The sequence below is a fragment of the Puma concolor genome, chromosome C1 (genome assembly GCF_028749965.1).
Source record: "Puma concolor isolate L17-30 chromosome C1, mPumCon1.1.hap2, whole genome shotgun sequence".
NCBI lineage: Eukaryota > Metazoa > Chordata > Mammalia > Carnivora > Felidae > Puma > Puma concolor.
Genome location: NC_141674.1, coordinates 195,722,715 through 195,740,144, shown reverse-complemented (window position 1 = coordinate 195,740,144; position 17,430 = coordinate 195,722,715). Strand labels below are relative to the sequence as shown.

The following is a 17,430-nucleotide window of genomic DNA, read 5'->3' as shown; positions in this document are numbered from 1 at the left end:
TGATTTGTCCCTTATTCCTTCTAAACCCCCAGGTCCGCTTGCTTCTCTACAGACCTATCTCATATTTCTATTACTGTATTTCAAGTTATAGTGGAACACTGACCTTGAACAAACTCCTTAACATCATTTAAAAATACTTTCAATTTCAGGGGCAACTGAGTGGCTCTGTTGGTTAAGCCTCCAACTCTTGATTTGGCTCAGGTTATATCTCATGGTTGTGAGATTGAGCCCTGGGGTCTGTGCTGGGCACGGAGCCTGCTTAAGATCCTCTCTCTCCCTCTTTCTCTCTCCTGCGGGTGAGCACACGCGTGCACGCTCTCTCTCTCAAAAAAGAAAATTCAAAAAAAATACTTCTAATTTGGAAGTGATTTTATTAGATTTACAGAAGTGTTAGAAAACAGTGCAAAATTCCTTTGTATCTCTTGCCCATCTTTCCCTAAATTAATATCTTATAAAATCATGGTAGATCTATCAAAACTAGGAAATTAACATTGGAATAAAACTTTAAACTACAGACTTTATTCATATTTCACTAGTTTTCCCCTAATCTTAGATTCAGTGTTTCATCTTTAAAATGGATATAATGTCACCTACCTTGTAGGGTGTTTGTATAGAGAGTCTACAGTTAAAATCCCTGAGACACAGTGAACCCTCAATAGTATTTGTTATTTTGTTGTTGCACAGAAACGCTGTTCTTTATGCATTACAATTGTTGTTATAGAAATGGGCCAAACATCTGTCCAACAAGGTTGCAAGGACTCCCTGGTACACAGTGTGTGTATTGTGGCTTAGGTTCAGTCTGAGACGAAGATGTGGCGCGGGTGGGATCTCTCCATTGAAACGAAAAAGGCGCCCCCATGTGGTGGCCACAGATAAGGCTCAGTGCTCACCACCCATACTGAGCACCCCAACCAGTCTTGGATAATGGTGCTCATCCACCTCAAAGTGGCCAAGACAGTCAGCAGACACTGAAGGTCTTTAAGATGTCAGCATGGATAATTTATAACGTTATTTTGCAATTTCTCCAGAAGGGGTAAAAGACTACAGAGAGAAGTCACATTTTTGCTGGAAGAGAAAGGGCACAGAAAATCCAGATTATGGTAATGATACTCAGAGAAGGGAAAGCTTTCAAAGGCCACTCTTTTACAGAGCCCTGTGGTAGAGAAGGACACAGAGTATCTCTGGGGTGAGAGGGTGAGTAGTGCAAAATCAGAACAAAGAAGAGGGGGAGTCACAGACGACAGTCTGTTTTCAGAGGCAAGCTATGGCAGTAATCAAAAGATTATTAATCAAGCGTATGTGTAATCAAGTGTACATATAGTAAAAATAACACAAAGCATTTGGACATTGGATAGTGGAAGAACTAGGTTCCGGTGGAAGGGTAGACCATGTAGCTCGCCTGCAGAGAAGTGTGGAAACAGTAGGTCACATTAAGAATAATTATATCCCAAAACTCAGACATCTTATTCTGTGCTACTTATGGTGGTTGGGGTTGGATGGGATTGAAAACTGGAAATAAAAGGAAAAAAAGAAATAAAACAAAGGTGTCCTGCAGACTGATGACATTAGTGGGCCACAAACTGGGGACTGCAGCTTGGAGCGTAAGAACTTTCTGGGCAAACAAACTACAAGTCCAGGCTGTTGCAGTGTACATAGATATTTTCATGGTTCTCTTCTTAGCCCACTAACCTCTAGGGCTTTTCCAAGCACAGGAGAGCAACGTTTAGATGATCTTTGGTAGTATCGTAAGGCAGTATCTGCCTGTCTCCATGGTCACTCAAAATAGATGAATTTTTATAGATCTGATGTCAAGCCAGTGAGATTACCGATACTTTTGGCAGCCCTTAATGGCAGAGCTCATTAAGTAGGTTTTCACTATTACATGAGAGAAAAAGGAATAAAGGCAAAACTAATATTATATTACATTCATAAGAAAAATTATCATTTTGTGTCTCCTGGCCAAGAACTTACGGAATGAAAGAGAATAATAATGTTTTAAATTAATTATAAAGGTGAAACCAGAGCACAGCTCATGACTTTCTAGTTTGAGTAATGGACAATATTTTTAGAGCCATTTTCTTTAAATAGTTCTAATAAATAGCCTGTTATTCTAATTGAAGTCTTCTCCCTCAATGCTAATTTTGAGGTGCCTAGTGTAAATTGAGAGTCCTTTTGTTTTTAGATCAGTAACTTAATTTTTCTACAATAAATGCTAGTTGAAATTATCCAGACATTTTTAACATAGTTCTAAATAAATCAGACAGATGAATCATAATGTGGTTGGAAAAGATTCTCTTAATATAATGGTAAGTTTAAAAGGCGGATCCCAGAACAATGTGCATTAATTAGTGTCTTTTTTTTTTAATAAAAGTATGTGTTCATAGGTTCTTAAAGTTTTTGGAAGTTTTTAAACAAAATGCTAAACCTGATCATAAATGGATGATTTTTGGACTGTATATAATTTGTAATCTTTTCTCTAGTAAAACCTTGATTAGTTGCATAAAATTTTCTCTTCAGAAATTTAAAAATTTCCTCTTTAGAAAATAAAAGGCAAGACATATTTAAAGCATGGCCACATAGGATAGCATTGCTAAGAAGTCCTGTGATGTAGGTCTTTAAGAGTAACAATAATAAGACTTTCATAATTTCTTGTTAAGGTTAGAAATAGTATGAGAAATACACCAGGGTGCTTTTAAACACATTATATCATTGTATGGGAAGTGGAGAGATCTGTCCAAAAGAGCTTACTTTGGTGTTTTGATCACAGTAGCATAGTTACATAGTAACAAATTATTGTCTAGATGGACATTATGCACAGAGACAAAACTGGCATTTATAGGTCTATTGTACCATTTTGGAGAGTTTCTTTTTAAGTAACAGAAACTCTGACCCAATGTGGCTAAAGAAATAAGTGCAGAGGTAAGTTGGACTCAGGAGTTCATTGATAAAAATGGACTAATGTAGGCATCAGGGACTCTGCTTCTGTCTTTCCCTAGGCTCTACTATCTTTAATGTAACTTAACTAACATTAACTTAACATCCTTAACTTTTTCCTCCGGCTGACTGTAGAAAGGCTGCAGCAGTCCCAGGCATGATAGCCTGATATGACAGAGTCCAAAAACATCATGCTGTCCAATTCTTCTTGTGGCTGTCTTTTGGACTTGAAGCTGTCTTTTGGACTTGAAGCTAAACTTTCTAAGAAGTGACCAGAAAACTCTCCCATATCTGATTTGCCTTTCCTGAATCAATCTAAGAGTAGGAGTGAGCATTGATACAATATCCCCAACATGTATCACTTACATGGAATCCTGGTTGAAAACATTAGAAAGCCATAGTGTAGTAAAATGAATTCATGATACGAGGGTTATTTCCAGTTTGGGGTTACAATAAACTTTTCTGTACGTGTTTCCTTGGGCACATATATTAGTAGTATTAGAACTGATGGGCAGATATCTTTTCAATGTTATTAATTCTAAACTGTCCACAAACCGATTGAAATAATTTCCCTCCATTTTTTATTATGTGAGGCTTCTGTTGCTTCTTATTTTCACAAACACTTGTTAAAGTGATTTTTAACCATTTGTTATGTGAGCAATATCTTGTTATGATTCTATTTGTCTGGTTGTTAATGAATATATATATATATATATTTTTTATTTTATTTTATTCAACTCTTTTACACATTTTGTACTGGTTTTCTCCTCTGTTAGTTTCTTTTTATTTTCTAGATTCTAGGCACATCCTTATACTATCTTTTGCATATCTCCTTAATATTGTATTTTAAATTTATTTTTAATTAAAAAAAACTGCAGTCATCAGAATTCATGTTTTTGGCATACAGCTTTATGAGTTTTAAACATGCACAATTTTTGTAACTGCCACAGTGCAAAACAATTCTGACATCCCAAAGAATTTCCTTGTGCTGCCTTTTGTACTCAGACCATCTTCCCATCTTTGGCCAATGGTAACAACTGATCTGTTTTCTATTTTTCTATTTTTGCCTTTTTAAGAATGCCATATAAATGAAATCATCTTGTATATAACTTTCTGGAGACTGGTTTCTTTCATTCAATTTACTGCATTTGAGATTCATCAATGTTGTATCAATAATTCATTCTTTTTGTAATCGCTTAGTAATATTCTACAGTATAGATGATCACAGCGTGTTGATGTAGGCACTTGTTGAAGGACATTTATGTTGTTTTCAACTATAGGCATTCCTCGTTTTATTGTGCTTCACTTGACTATGCTTTGCAGATAGTGCGTTTTTTTATTTGTTTGTTTACAAATTGAAGGTTTGTGGTGACCTTGCATTGAACAAGTCTATTGATGCCATTTCTCTAACACCATGTGTTCACTTTGTGACTCTATCACACTTTGGTAACTTTTGCAATATTTCGAACTTGCATTATTATTATATTTGTTATGGTGATCTGTGATCAGTGATTATGACCTACTGAGAGCTCAGATGATTGTTAGCATTTTTTAACAATAAAGTATTTTTATTTTTTAAATTTAATTTAATGTATTTATTTTGAGAGAGAGGAAGCACACAAGCAGGAGAGGGGCAGAGAAAGAGGGAGAGAGAGAATCTCAAGCAGGCTCCACACCCAGTGCAGAGCCCAACTCAGGGTTCCATCTCACAACCATGAGATCATGACCTGAACCGGAATCAAGAGTCCAATGCTTGACCAACTGAGCCACCTGGGCGCCCCAAGTATTTTTAAATTAAGGCATGTACTCTGTCTTTTTGGACATAATATTATTGCACACTTAATAAACTACACTATAGTGTAAACATAACTTTCATATGTATTGGGAAGCCAAAAAATTTGTTTGACTTACATTATTGCTGTATTTGCTTTGTTGCAGTGGCCTGGAACCAAACCCACAATATCTCTGAGGAATGCCTGTACTGATCATTGCAAATAATGATCCTATGAGCATTCATGCACAGGTGTGTGAAAATGTTTTCAATTCTCTATGATAAACCCTTTGAATTGGAATTGCTGGGTCATATAAGTGTATGCCTAACTTTTTATGTTTATTTTTTTTTAATGTTTATTTATTTTTGAGAGAGAGAGAGAGAGACAGAGAGCAAGCAGGGGAGGGGCAGAGAGAGAGGGAGACACAGAATCCGAGGCAGGCTCCAGGCTCTGAACTGTCAGCACAGAGCTCGACACGGGGCTCGAACCCACAAACCGTGAGATCATGACCTGAGCGGAAGTCAGACGCTCAACCGACTGAGCCACTTAGGCGCCCCAGTGTATGCCTAACTTTTAAGGAAACTATTAAAATGTCTTTTGATGAAAAGAAGTTTATAAATATGAATTTTGGACGTTATGATTGGTGTTTTTGTGTGTCTTGCTTAACAAATTCTTCCCTTCTCTAGAGGGAAGAGGGATATCATGGAGATATTCCCTTACATTATTATCTAAGTGCTTTACAATGCTGGCCCTTTCGTTTAGATCTATAAACTACCTGTAATTGAGGTACAGGTGTTAAAGGTCATTATCTAGATGTTTAAGCATTCTGGCAATATAGTAGACTAATGTTTTGGTTTAATTTGTCAGCTATTTTTTCTATAAAAATAATTCTATAATAATAATTTTGCTGCTATTTTTCTATAATAATTTTCTATAATAATAATTCTGTCTAATGTTAAAAACTATTTTAAAGGAAAAACAAAGTCAAAACAAATTGGAGTGAATCTCACAATATTATTGTCATAAAATTGAAATGAATGCACAGATCTTATACATGGCTTGCTTTTTTAATTGTTTTTAGTGTAAGAATGATAATGGATACAGAGCTTTACTTTTCAAAGTAGGCAGCAAAAACATCGTCTTCTCTTTGTATTTTTCCCAAGAAGAAATAGTATTAATAAAACATTAGACAAATAAGAAAGTTAGCAGGAGTAGAGAAATATGATCTTGATTGAGACTTAAAACAAAATCATGCAATATCAAGTTACTTGATCATCGCTCTTGAAAGAGTTATCCTGTGTGAGCTTGGTTCACTACAGTGGAATCTTTCCTAGTAGCTGTTATGAAATTTTTGTATGGCCTTATTCCTCAGAATATAAACAGGCAAATGTTAACCTGAGGCTCTTTCCGTGAAATATGTTGAGGGCCATTTTGGGCACCTTTCCACCTGAATGTTATCTTAAGCTTGTTTTGGGGATCTGTACTACTTATGAATATATCCTTCATGGATTCAGGCTTCTGACTCCTGATATTGACTTTACTCTGTTGGTGACAGCTGTCAGGAAAAAACAAAAACGAAAAAACATGGACAGAAAGATCTGATGCGCCTAAGGCCTGGGTAAAACTAACCTCCTCAGCAAGACTTTTGAGTTTAAATTGGCTTTTATGAGAGTATGAGGATATGAGGACACAAGTTGGTGAAAAGTGGTTTAGTTCCCAATGTCACAGGAATGGATGCCCTTCCTTGCCTTTCAGGAAGGAAAGGAGAAGCTAGATTGGCATCGTGCTCTTTTTTCTGATTCTTCCTTTCTTCCTTCCCTGCAATCAAGTTAAGCTAACAATGTTTAACTTTTTCTTTTGAAATAAGTCACTTTTAATTTTGGTTAAGTCCAATTTATCCATGTATTTCTTTTATAGACCCTACATTTGGAGTTGCATCTAAGCAATCTTGCACTTTGAGACCCAAGGTCTCAAATATTTTTCTTTTTATAGACTATGCTCTACCTTTAGACTCTGTTCTGTTCCGTTGATCTATCTTCATGCGAGTACTGTACGGTCTTGCTTACAGTAGCTTTTGAAATCAGGAATTATTAGTCCTCCAATTTAGTTCTTTCTCAAAATTATTTTGGTTCTTCTAGATCCATTGAATTTGCATACAGATTTTGGAACCATTGTGTCAATTTATCCAACAACTTCGTAAAGTTCTGGTTCGGACTGCATTGATTCCACAGATCAATTTGAATAAAATAGACATTTAGAACATATTTAGTTGCACAACCCATGAGCAAGGTATATCTTTCCATTTATTTTGGTTTTCTCTAATTTATCTCACCAATGGTTTCTAATTTTAAGTATTCAGACATTCTACACGACTTGTACATGTTTTGTCAGATTTATCGCTAAGTATTTCATATTTTTGGCATCCCTATGAATGATTTTCTTTTTTAAAATTTTAATTTCTGGGGGTGCCTGGGTGGCTCAGTGGTTGAGCGTCCGACTTCAGCTCAGGTCATGATCTCACAGTTCGTGAGTTTGAGACCCTGCGTCGGGCTCTGTGCGGGCAGTTGGGAGCCTGGACCCTGCTTCCGATTCTGTGTCTACCTCTCTCTCTTTTCCTCCCCTACTCACGCTCTCTCTCTGTCTCTCAAAAATAAATAAACATTAAAAAAAACTTTAAAATTTCAATTTCTGATTGTTCACGTCCAGCTTATAGGATTACAATAGATTTTCAGATACATTGATTTTTGTTTCATATTAATTTGGGAAATGTTGAGGGTGTTTGTTAAGACACCTTTAATAGCAGTTAATATTCAAATGTCAAGAGGAGGATTTTCTTACTTTACCTGAACTATTAAGGATTTTCCCTTTGTCTGTTGTCAGCAGTTTGCATATTGATGTGGCATGTTTTTGAGTATGCATATGTGTGTATGTATTTATTCCATTGTTCTCTGAGTTTCTTACATCTATGATTCCATATCTGTTGCTATTTCTGGCCACTTTGTACCTGTCATTTCTTCAAATACTTCTTTTGCCCTGTTCTATCTCCTGTCTCCTTCCAGAATTTAATTATGTGTATGTGAGGACATTTGGTATTTTCTTATAGCTCTTGGCTATTTCGTTCTGTTTTGGGCAGTCTTTTTTAATCTTTGTATTTTGGTCTGGGCTATTTCTTTTGACCTATGTTCAAGGTCATCGGTTCTGTGGCTCTGCTGATTCTACAGATGAGCCCACTGAGGGCATCTTTCACCTCTCTACTATGTTCCATTGCTAGCATTCCCACCTGACTCATTCCTATAGTTCCATCTCTCTGCAAATTACCCATCCTATCTTGCATGGTATTCACCATTTCTGTTAGAACCTTTACCATGCGAAGCATAATTATTTAAATCCTTTTTCAGATAATTCTAATACCTGTGTGTTAATTGAGTCTGGTTGTTGATTAATTTTCTCTTAGCAAAAATTGGTTTTCTTGCATTTTCCATGTCACGTAGAACAGTGGAGTGAGGTAAATGCTTAGTTTGGAAATGGGCCTGAGCTCTTTCTGGTAGGCATTTAGCGTGAGATCTTGTTAGTCTAGTTGCAGTGTGATTCACATTTCTTTTCGCTGTACTTATCCTTGGTGCACAAGCTTCATAATTCTCTGCTGGCACCTGGTGTTTAGGGTGGGGGCTGATTTACTGGAGGATTTTTCTCAAATGATGCTTTTCCCTCAGTTTTAGTTCTTTGCTTGTTCTGTGCCTCAGAGACTATACATCTTTTGCAGCTTTTGAACAGTATTCGATTATTACTTATACTCCAGACTTATTAGCATAATGCTGGAAAGTAGCTAGGGGATGTCAAAAGACATTTTTGTCAGGGCACCTGGGTGGCTCAATTGGTTGAACCTCTGACTTCGGCTCAGGTCGTGATCTTGCGGTTGATGAGTTCGAGCCCTGCATCGGGTTCTGTGATGACAGCTCAGAGCCTGGAGCCTGCTTGGGATTCTGTCTGTCTGTCTGTCTCTCTCTCTCCCTGCCCCTCCCCCTCCCCCGCTCATGCTCTGTCTCTCTGTCTCAAAGATAAAATAAACATTAAAAAAATATTTTTTTTTAATTTTTTTTTTCAACGTTTATTTATTTTTGGAACAGAGAGAGACAGAGCATGAACGGGGGAGGGGCAGAGAGAGAGGGAGACACAGAATCAGAAACAGGCTCCAGTCTCCGAGCCATCAGCCCAGAGCCTGACGCGGGGCTCGAACTCACGGACCGCGAGATCGTGACCCGGCTGAAGTCGGACGCTTAACCGACTGCGCCACCCAGGCGCCCCTAAAAAAAATTTTTTTTAAAAGACATTTTTGTCTGCCAAAACTGGGCAGTGCTTTTAATATCTTGCATTCCAGAGTACAGCATTCCGCCAACAAAGATTTCTCTGCCTCAGAGTGTCAAATAGTGTCAAAGTTGAGAAACTTCCCTAGAGCGTAGAGGGATTTTTAGGTTTCTTTATTTCTGTTGCCATCTCTTAGCTGAAATGGGTTTTCATGAAGTCCTTAAGGGCTAGAGTTATATTATTATTTGTTTTTCTTTTCACCTTCTTCCCACTTAGATTCTTTTGCTTTATAAAGAAGGTGAAGATTCCAAGTAGTGTTTCTTCTCATTCTGGGGCATCTTTATTCCCAGGACTGTGCCCCTTCAGGTGGAAAGTGCAGAGAGTAAGGTTTGCAAGAGTGATGGAACCCCCTTCCCACATCACTCACGAGTTCTTGCCAGCCACATTCAGCTTCCACCAGTTCACCGCCAGTTTTAGCTGAATTATTTTTACCCCTTGACCAGCGGGGCTCCAGGTAAGAAGCATCCCTTTTCATCTAGTCTCTCCCTACAGGTCCCTGTCTCCCCCTAGAATTAGGGTTAGTTGGGTGCTCTGCTTCCTCAGCTCTCTTGTGGGGTCACAGAAACTCATGAACTTGCAATTGGCCTGAATTTATTTTTATTTTAAAGGTAGGAGCCATGTTCTTTCTAGTTCTTTTCAACCCCCAAGCAAAACTTGGAAATTGCACCATCACGTTTCTGTATGAAAATTAACCAGCGAGGCATATACCTTCTGAAGCAGATAACCCCACTTCAATATTTTGAAGTTTGATTTTGACATAAAAACATTTCAAATGACATTTATCTTCCCGCACTTCTTTTCTCCAGTATTTGCTTGAGTAAATAAGTAAATTAATGCAAGATTAATTTTGAATAATGTTCTCTATGTAAAAATATCCCTTGATATTTGTACCTAGTTAAGAAAATAATAAAAGTATATTCATACCTTTACGGTTGTTTTAAAATTTTGCAATGTGAATACTGATCTAACAATATCTACGAATTCTGCCTTTTTATGCATTTCATTGATCACTATTGACACTGCACATATTACCATACCATGCCTGTAACTCGGGAGTAGCTGAAAACCGGATAGCTGGAGGAATGGTTCTTTGAAGAATGCTCAGAGTATCAGAAATTTCTGTATTTTGTTCTCACTTCCTTGACCTAGAAAGACTTAAAAATAGATTGGACAATAGGTGGGTGACAAACGCTTTTCCCTTTCTAAAGTGTTCGAAACATGCTTGAAAGGAATGAGGTTGGAAAAGGGAAAAGAGTGAAAATGGGATCCCCACAACAGACATTTCTACACAAGGGTTAAAAACTCTGAATGAGTTTTCTCTTTTTGCCTCTTCCCCACTCTCCTTCCTTCCCCTCATTTTCTCCTTGTTTCACTTTTCCCAGAGACTGGACTGAAATGTTTTGATGTTCTCTGCTTCGTAATGAAAAGTAATTTCTTTCCACTTCTTTAATTATTTCAAAGTCATTAATAATTCTTGTACATGTGTTTAAACATGGAATTGAATGCAATATTGCTACTAATTATATTTGTTCAGCTGAAATTCTCTGTGTGGGAAGAACTCACTGTCAAAAGGGGAGAATGACGAATCACTGTGGGAAGGTTGAAAATTATCTAAATCTCTCAAAATGTCATGACCAAATTAAGGTTTAATTAAAAGCTAAAAAAAAAAAAAAAGAAAAAAAAAGAAATAAAGAAAGAAAAAAAGAAAGAAAAGTCACCTGATGTTGAATCCCAGAAAACTGTTTTAGAAAATAACTCTTTGTGATATTAGAATTCAGTATTTTAGCCTGTTTTATAATCCACATGTTATAAATTTGAATTTCAACTATAATGGATGCCTGCCTTTTTTGCAGCTAGAATACTAGGCATAACCTAAGTTTTACCCCTAGAAATTTTCTCTACCATCCAGCTCTAATGGAATTTTCTTGACTCAACTGGTCGATAAATGTCGCCGAATGTTCTCAGCGTAGGATTAGGGCACTTATAGCATGGTAACCTTGCCATAAATGCTGTGCTCTCTCCTTCTGCCCCACTCTGTTCTCACATAAATTGCAAAGCAATGAGGTGAAAAAACTAAAGGAATATAAGATGATCCTCAGACTGTAGATCTCAATAGCAGGGAACTAACTAACCAAAACGAATCAAAACAAGAGTAGCTGTTTAAAATACAAAGTATTTTAAGGCCAATGTATTTTATTTTGCATGTTAAGGCAAGTATAATATGCAAATAAATGTACATGTGCACAATACAGGTGTGCATTTTATAACCTCTGGCATGTGGGAGAGGATTTTAAATACCTACCCATGGATAAAGAACTATTTCTCACTAACCCCATCTCTGAATCAGGTGTGAAAATATGCCTATATGGGTGAGGTTGAATATTCTATCAAGCGTTTTATACCTTGTTAATGTGAAACTACTTAATGGAATTAAAATAGGTCACTGGAGGTGAACTTGTTATTAAGCTCCAATACTGACCAGCAGATACTATTTGGGATATGTTGGGTTTTCTGAAATTATTAAGTATATGAGAGATTTTCAACCAGTAAACATTTGTCCAACATTTGCTAGATGCCAGGTACTACTGTGGGCATATTGGAGGTGTCCACCAACAAATGGATAAAAATCTCTGCCTTTAAGAAAGCAAGGCTGGGGCTGGGGTGCCTGCACTAGCATGACCCTGAGCATCTCTTTACCTCACCCTAGACCAGCCCTATGACATGAACCTTATATTCTACAGGGGAAACTGGCAACACACAAGATTAGTGTGAAAAATATATGGCATTTTCTCTCTCTTTTTTCTTGTTTAAAATTTTAATTTCATTTAGTTAGCATACTGTTATATTAGTTTCATGGGGAAAATATAGCGATTCAACAAATATATGATATTTTAGGTTATGATAAATGCTATAGGGTAAAATAAAGTAGGAAAATAGATAGTAAGATTGGGGGGGGGCAGGAGGAAAGTTTGAAATTTCAGTTAAGAGTGTCCACGGGTGTTCTACTTGAGAAAATGGCAGTTGGGCAAGCCTGAAATAGGAAAGGTAGCAAATCACGTGGAGACCTGGGGAAGGCACTCTAGACAAAGGAACAGCAAGCCAAGGAATGGGGTACAAACTTACCTAGTATTCTAGAACAGCAGAGAGGAAGCCAGTGGTTGGAGTAGAATGAGCAAGAGAGTTGTAGGGAATCAGTGATAAGACTGGGCCCAGATCAAGAGGGAAATTAGATCACAAGAGGACTTTGGCTTTTATTCTGCGTGACACAGACAACACTGGAGAGTTTTGAGTCAAGGATTACCATGATCTAACCTACTTACCTGTAGTGCTCTGTGGCTGTCTGCAGAAAAGACATTAAGGTTGCTAGTTCCAAGTGGTGAGATCAGAGAGAAGTCTACAGCAAGACATGAAGTGAATGGATCCTGGATATATTTTGAATGTAAGGATTTTCTGTGGGTTGGATTGGAGGGAGAAAGAGAAATAGAAGCATCATGGACGACCCAAGGTTTTTGACTTAAAAACCAGAAGAATAATGTTGTTGTTAATTGGCAGGCAAAGACTGCTCAATTTGTAAGCTGTTAACTTCAAGATTTAGATTAGACATCCTTAGATGTCAAGTAGTTGATTCCCTGTAAGAATGTTGAAAACTGAAAGGAAGCATGTTCCTCCAGTGAAAGAGGGTCTCTTAAAAATCAAAAACCAAACAAAACCTGCCACTGCCTAAGCTCACATCTCACAAGGTCTCCCCATTCAAAGAAAATCAATAGTATAAAGAAATGTGTGGAATCAATGAAAACATCTCTGAAGAAACTTGAGCAAAAGGCAAGTGAAAATAATGAATTGCAAGAGACTCACTAAATGAAGAAGAGGAAGACATCTGGTAAATAATTCTCCATAGTCAGTCCCAAGTGAAATATTATCTAGAAAAATCTCCACAAAGGCACAGTGAGGTTTAAAGGAAAGATTAGAAGACAAAAAAAAAAAAAAAAAAAAGAAGAAGAAAAACAAACTAGATGACAGTGAGGAGGAAAGGATGTAAAGCAAAAACACTCCAGAGGCAAAGTCATATTAGAAGCCACAGGAAGAAGTACTTTAGAGTGAAATTGTAGTCAGGGTGATAGTATTCAGGATTGAAGAAATTTCAAAACTCAGTAAGGTAAAGAACATATGCAAAATATAAATTATAAAGATTATGTATGTAAAAGATAAAGAAAGTTCAGCATTAACCTGAGTTTTCCTAAGATAGAAGCATGTAGAATTACAAACCAAGGATATATGGGAGAAACCTTTCCCCAAAATAAACATGCACTCTGTAGATCAAAAAACTTTCCAGAGTGAAAATATAGACAGAAAATAATCAATACCAAGAGGCAGACTTGTAAAGTTTACAACAATTCAAGAATCTTAGAATATCAAGGCAGGAAAACTTAGTCTTGAAGAAAGGAGAAAAAAACTTCTCTAGGAATAATCATAATATGAGAAGAGAGTGGAGTGATGTTTACAAAAAGATCTAAGTACAGGGAGCATCCAACTTCATCTCATGTCATGATCTCACAGTTTGTGACTTTGAGCCTCACATAGTGCTCACTGCTGTCAGCACAGGGCCCGCTTCACATCCTCTGTCCTCCTCTCTCTCTCTCTCTCTGCCCCTCCCATACTCATATTCTCTCCCTCAAAAATAAGTAAATATTAAAAAAAAAGAAGGAGGGGCGCCTGGGTGGCGCAGTCGGTTAAGCGTCCGACTTCAGCCAGGTCACGATCTCGCGGTCCGTGAGTTCGAGCCCCGCGTCAGGCTCTGGGCTGATGGCTCGGAGCCTGGAGCCTGTTTCCGATTCTGTGTCTCCCTCTCTCTCTGCCCCTCCCCCGTTCATGCTCTGTCTCTCTCTGTCCCAAAAATAAATTAAAAAAAAAAAAAAAAAAAAGAAGGATCTGAGTAGCAAGATACGCTGGTATGTTTTTGACATAAACACAAGAGGTGTATATTCTCAAACATTTAAGAACTCAGGGAATACAGCATCTTGAACACTCATGAAAACCTATTGGACCAAACCCAAATATTAAAGACACAAATCAGAACAAAAAACTCAGGTATATTTGTTTCCTATTGCTGCTATAATAAATAACACCAACTTTGTAAATTTAAAACAGCACAAGTTTCTTATCTTCCAGTTCTGTGGGTCAGAAGTCCAAAATGAGCCTTCCTGGGCTAAAATCAAGAGTGGGTGAAACTTCTAGAGACTCTAGAAAAAAATCAGTTTCCTTGCCTTTTCCAGAGACTAGTAGTTGCCTACTCTCCTTGGCTCATAGCCATTTTCTCTCTTCAAATCCAGCAGAACAGCATTTTCAAATCTCTTTCTGACTCTCACGTGCCTGCCCCACCCCCCGCCCATTACTTCTAAGGATTCTTTATATTAAACATTGTGTTGTGATGATATTGGACCCACCCCAGATAATCCTGGATCATCTCCCATCTCAGGGTCCTTAACTTAATCATATTTACGATGTCTTTTCCGCAACGTAAGGTAGTGTATTCACAGGTCCTGGGGATTATAGGGTGGATATCTCTGGGAGCCATTTTCCCGCCTACCATGTCAGTTATGGAGAAACTACAGTAAAGGATGGATGGAATACTGACTCTACCTCCATATTAAGTTTTTTGGAAATATAAAAATCATGAAATTATAGAAAATGGGATATGGAAGAAATTGTAAGTACAGTAATTGCCTTAGTGTTTTATAGTAGGAGTTCAATAGTTAACATGGGAAGTTGAAATATGTTAGTACAGGCCACTTTAAAAAAAAACTCAACTTAGATACTTTAGTTCCTAAAATATCTTGCTGTGAAAATAATTTCATATATCCATTTCAATTTTCTTTTGATAAATTCAAGTACATTTTCTTTCTTCCTTTTTAACAAAAATAGAATGGGAAAATGATTTAAAGTAAAAAAAAAAAAACTTACTTCTCTTTATCCTATTTCCAGTATAGACACTTGTTTGAAAAAAGCTCTAGTGATGTAAAAATTATTACTCTTAATGGATTTGAAACTGTTTCCTTTGCTCTTTTCTATATTGTTTGATGGTAATGATACCATTTTATATAACGCATATATAATGAATGCCAAATGTATAAAATCCCCAAAGATAATACCCAGCTCTAGTTAAAACTACAATTTTGGTTTTTTTTTAATTAAGGAGGAAATAGCTAACATATTTTTAAGACACAGATATGTAAATAGTGATGATCTCTAATATAATGTAACCAGTGATTGCCTCTCAGTGGTGCGATTTTTGTGACCATAATTTCTTATTTATATTTTCCCTTATTTTTCCCAGTTTCTATAACAGATGATACTGGAATTAAAAATATATACATATATGTATAGAGGGACCTGGGTGGCTCAGTTGGTTAAGTATCTGACTCCTGATTTCGGCTCAGGTCATGTCCCAGGGTAGTGGGATCAAGGCCTGTGTTGGGCTCCTCGCTAAGCATGGAAACTGCTTAAGATTTTCTCTCTCTCTACCTCTTGCCCCTCTTCCCTGCTCACGCTCTCTCTCTCTCAAAAAAAAAAAAAAACCCATATATATATTACATATGTATGAAAATGAAATGTCACCTACCAACACACACACGTATATGCACACAAACATAAAACCAACAATGTACTGATGGAGATATCAAAAATCCCTACATTATGGATATATACAAAAAAAGGGTAACATAAAACAATATTTCATATAAAATCTAAGCCATGGCATCAAAGCTTTTTTGTTTTGATTTGTTTCACTGATACATTTATCTCATTTGCTATATATTTATTATTTTTATTGAAGTTTGAATTAGAGGGAAAAGAAAGGAAAGAAATCAGGGAACTGCAAAAAAAGAAATGATTTATGGAATAGGAAGAGATCAAAGAGTGAAAGAGACAGATCAGCAGATAAGGAAAAAATACAGATGAATCATGGAGCTGACTTATCCATCGCTCTTGTTTTGCATCAGGATTTGGTAAAGTGAATGACAAACGGTTGTCATGAGTTAGATATTTTTATTTAAAAACCCAGTGGTTCATAAGTGAACCTCTATTAGACATTCCGTTTAAGCTGAGATACTGGGGATGATAAACATGTCAACTACCCAACATCCTAGTCTCTGTGTGGTTCCATGACAAACACATATTCCAACAAAATGGACTAAAATGAGCCATCGCAACTCAAATCTCCGTTTCAGTGACTCACTGTCTTAACATAAAGAGATACATTTGTTGAGTAAATTATCATGTGCCAAGTGCAGTTCAGTGGACAAGGAAATCATCAAGTAACACAGCAAAAGTTTATGTCCCTGTGGAGCTTAACTCTAGTGGATGGAGACAGACTACAGTAAAAACTAATTTAGAATATGTTCAAGGGAGGCAGTTTCTATGGGTCATCAAAAGGAAAAGTAGAGTAATGCTGACTAGTCACACTGGAGCAGGCAGTGAATTGGAAGGTTTGTAGTATGGAATGGGATGATCCACAAGAGCCCTTTGAGCAAACTTGAAGGTTAGGAAATTGCTAGTCAGGAAGGTATCTGGAGAAGAACACATCAGGCAGAGGGTATAACTAAAGAAAAACCTCTAAGGTGAGAGCCTGCTGGCTTGCTCCATCTAAGTGTTTCAAAGTAAAATAACAAACAGAAGAATAACAGGGAAGGAAGCCAGTGAGATAACTGTCAGATCATAGCGACTTTTAGGCTAAAAGAAAGACTTCAGCTTTTACTTTAATTGATGGAAACACGGTGCCAGAGTTTTAGCAGAAAAGTAACATAACATAACTTGTTATAAAAGGATCATACCGGCTCCTTTGTTGAAAGTAGACCGTGGAAGAAAAGGAGATGCCGAGGGCCTTCCACGAGACTATTTATTGTCGTAAACCCAGGCAACAGATGATGGCGCACTTAGTCCAGCGTGCAAGTCGCGGACCTAAGGAGAAGGGATAGGGTTACGGAGATGCACTGAAGAAAAAGCTGACAGGTGGGTTACATTGGAATAGTAAGGAAGAGGAGTCAAGCATAACCCAAATGTTTTCTTTTTAATTTTGAGTAACTGAAAAGATAAGGGATATGAATTCAAAACCAGGTTTTGAAGGGGGAAGTGACACAGTTTGGCAGCCTGGCAGGTGAAGGATATTTAAGTTAGTAGTAACAAGTGAAAATAACTCAAAACATTGATTAGAGCATCTAGGTGAGGTTTAAACGGGCGTAGCAGTTTTTTAAAGAGTTTTTTAAAAAGTTTTTTTAAAGTTTTTTAAAGCAATTTGTCACTGTATGGGACCTCACATAATACCTGTTTTTACACTTTTTATACTCTACTTCCAAAACTGAAG

At 37.1% G+C, this 17,430-nt stretch overlaps 1 long non-coding RNA gene across 5 annotated transcripts in view; it reads right to left on the bottom strand.

The window, feature by feature from the left end:
- Nucleotides 1-17,430, bottom strand: part of LOC112871753 (uncharacterized) — a 35,106-nt gene that overhangs the window by 6,265 nt on the left and 11,411 nt on the right. For 4 of the 5 annotated variants that reach the window (XR_015255514.1, XR_015255515.1, XR_015255512.1 and 1 more), the window contains one exon: nucleotides 16,901-17,027. This is a non-coding gene — a long non-coding RNA (uncharacterized LOC112871753). Of the gene's footprint in view, nucleotides 1-10,113; nucleotides 10,226-12,391; nucleotides 12,522-16,900; nucleotides 17,028-17,430 lie in introns of those variants that run through there. The other variant, XR_015255513.1, reaches the window with a different exon arrangement.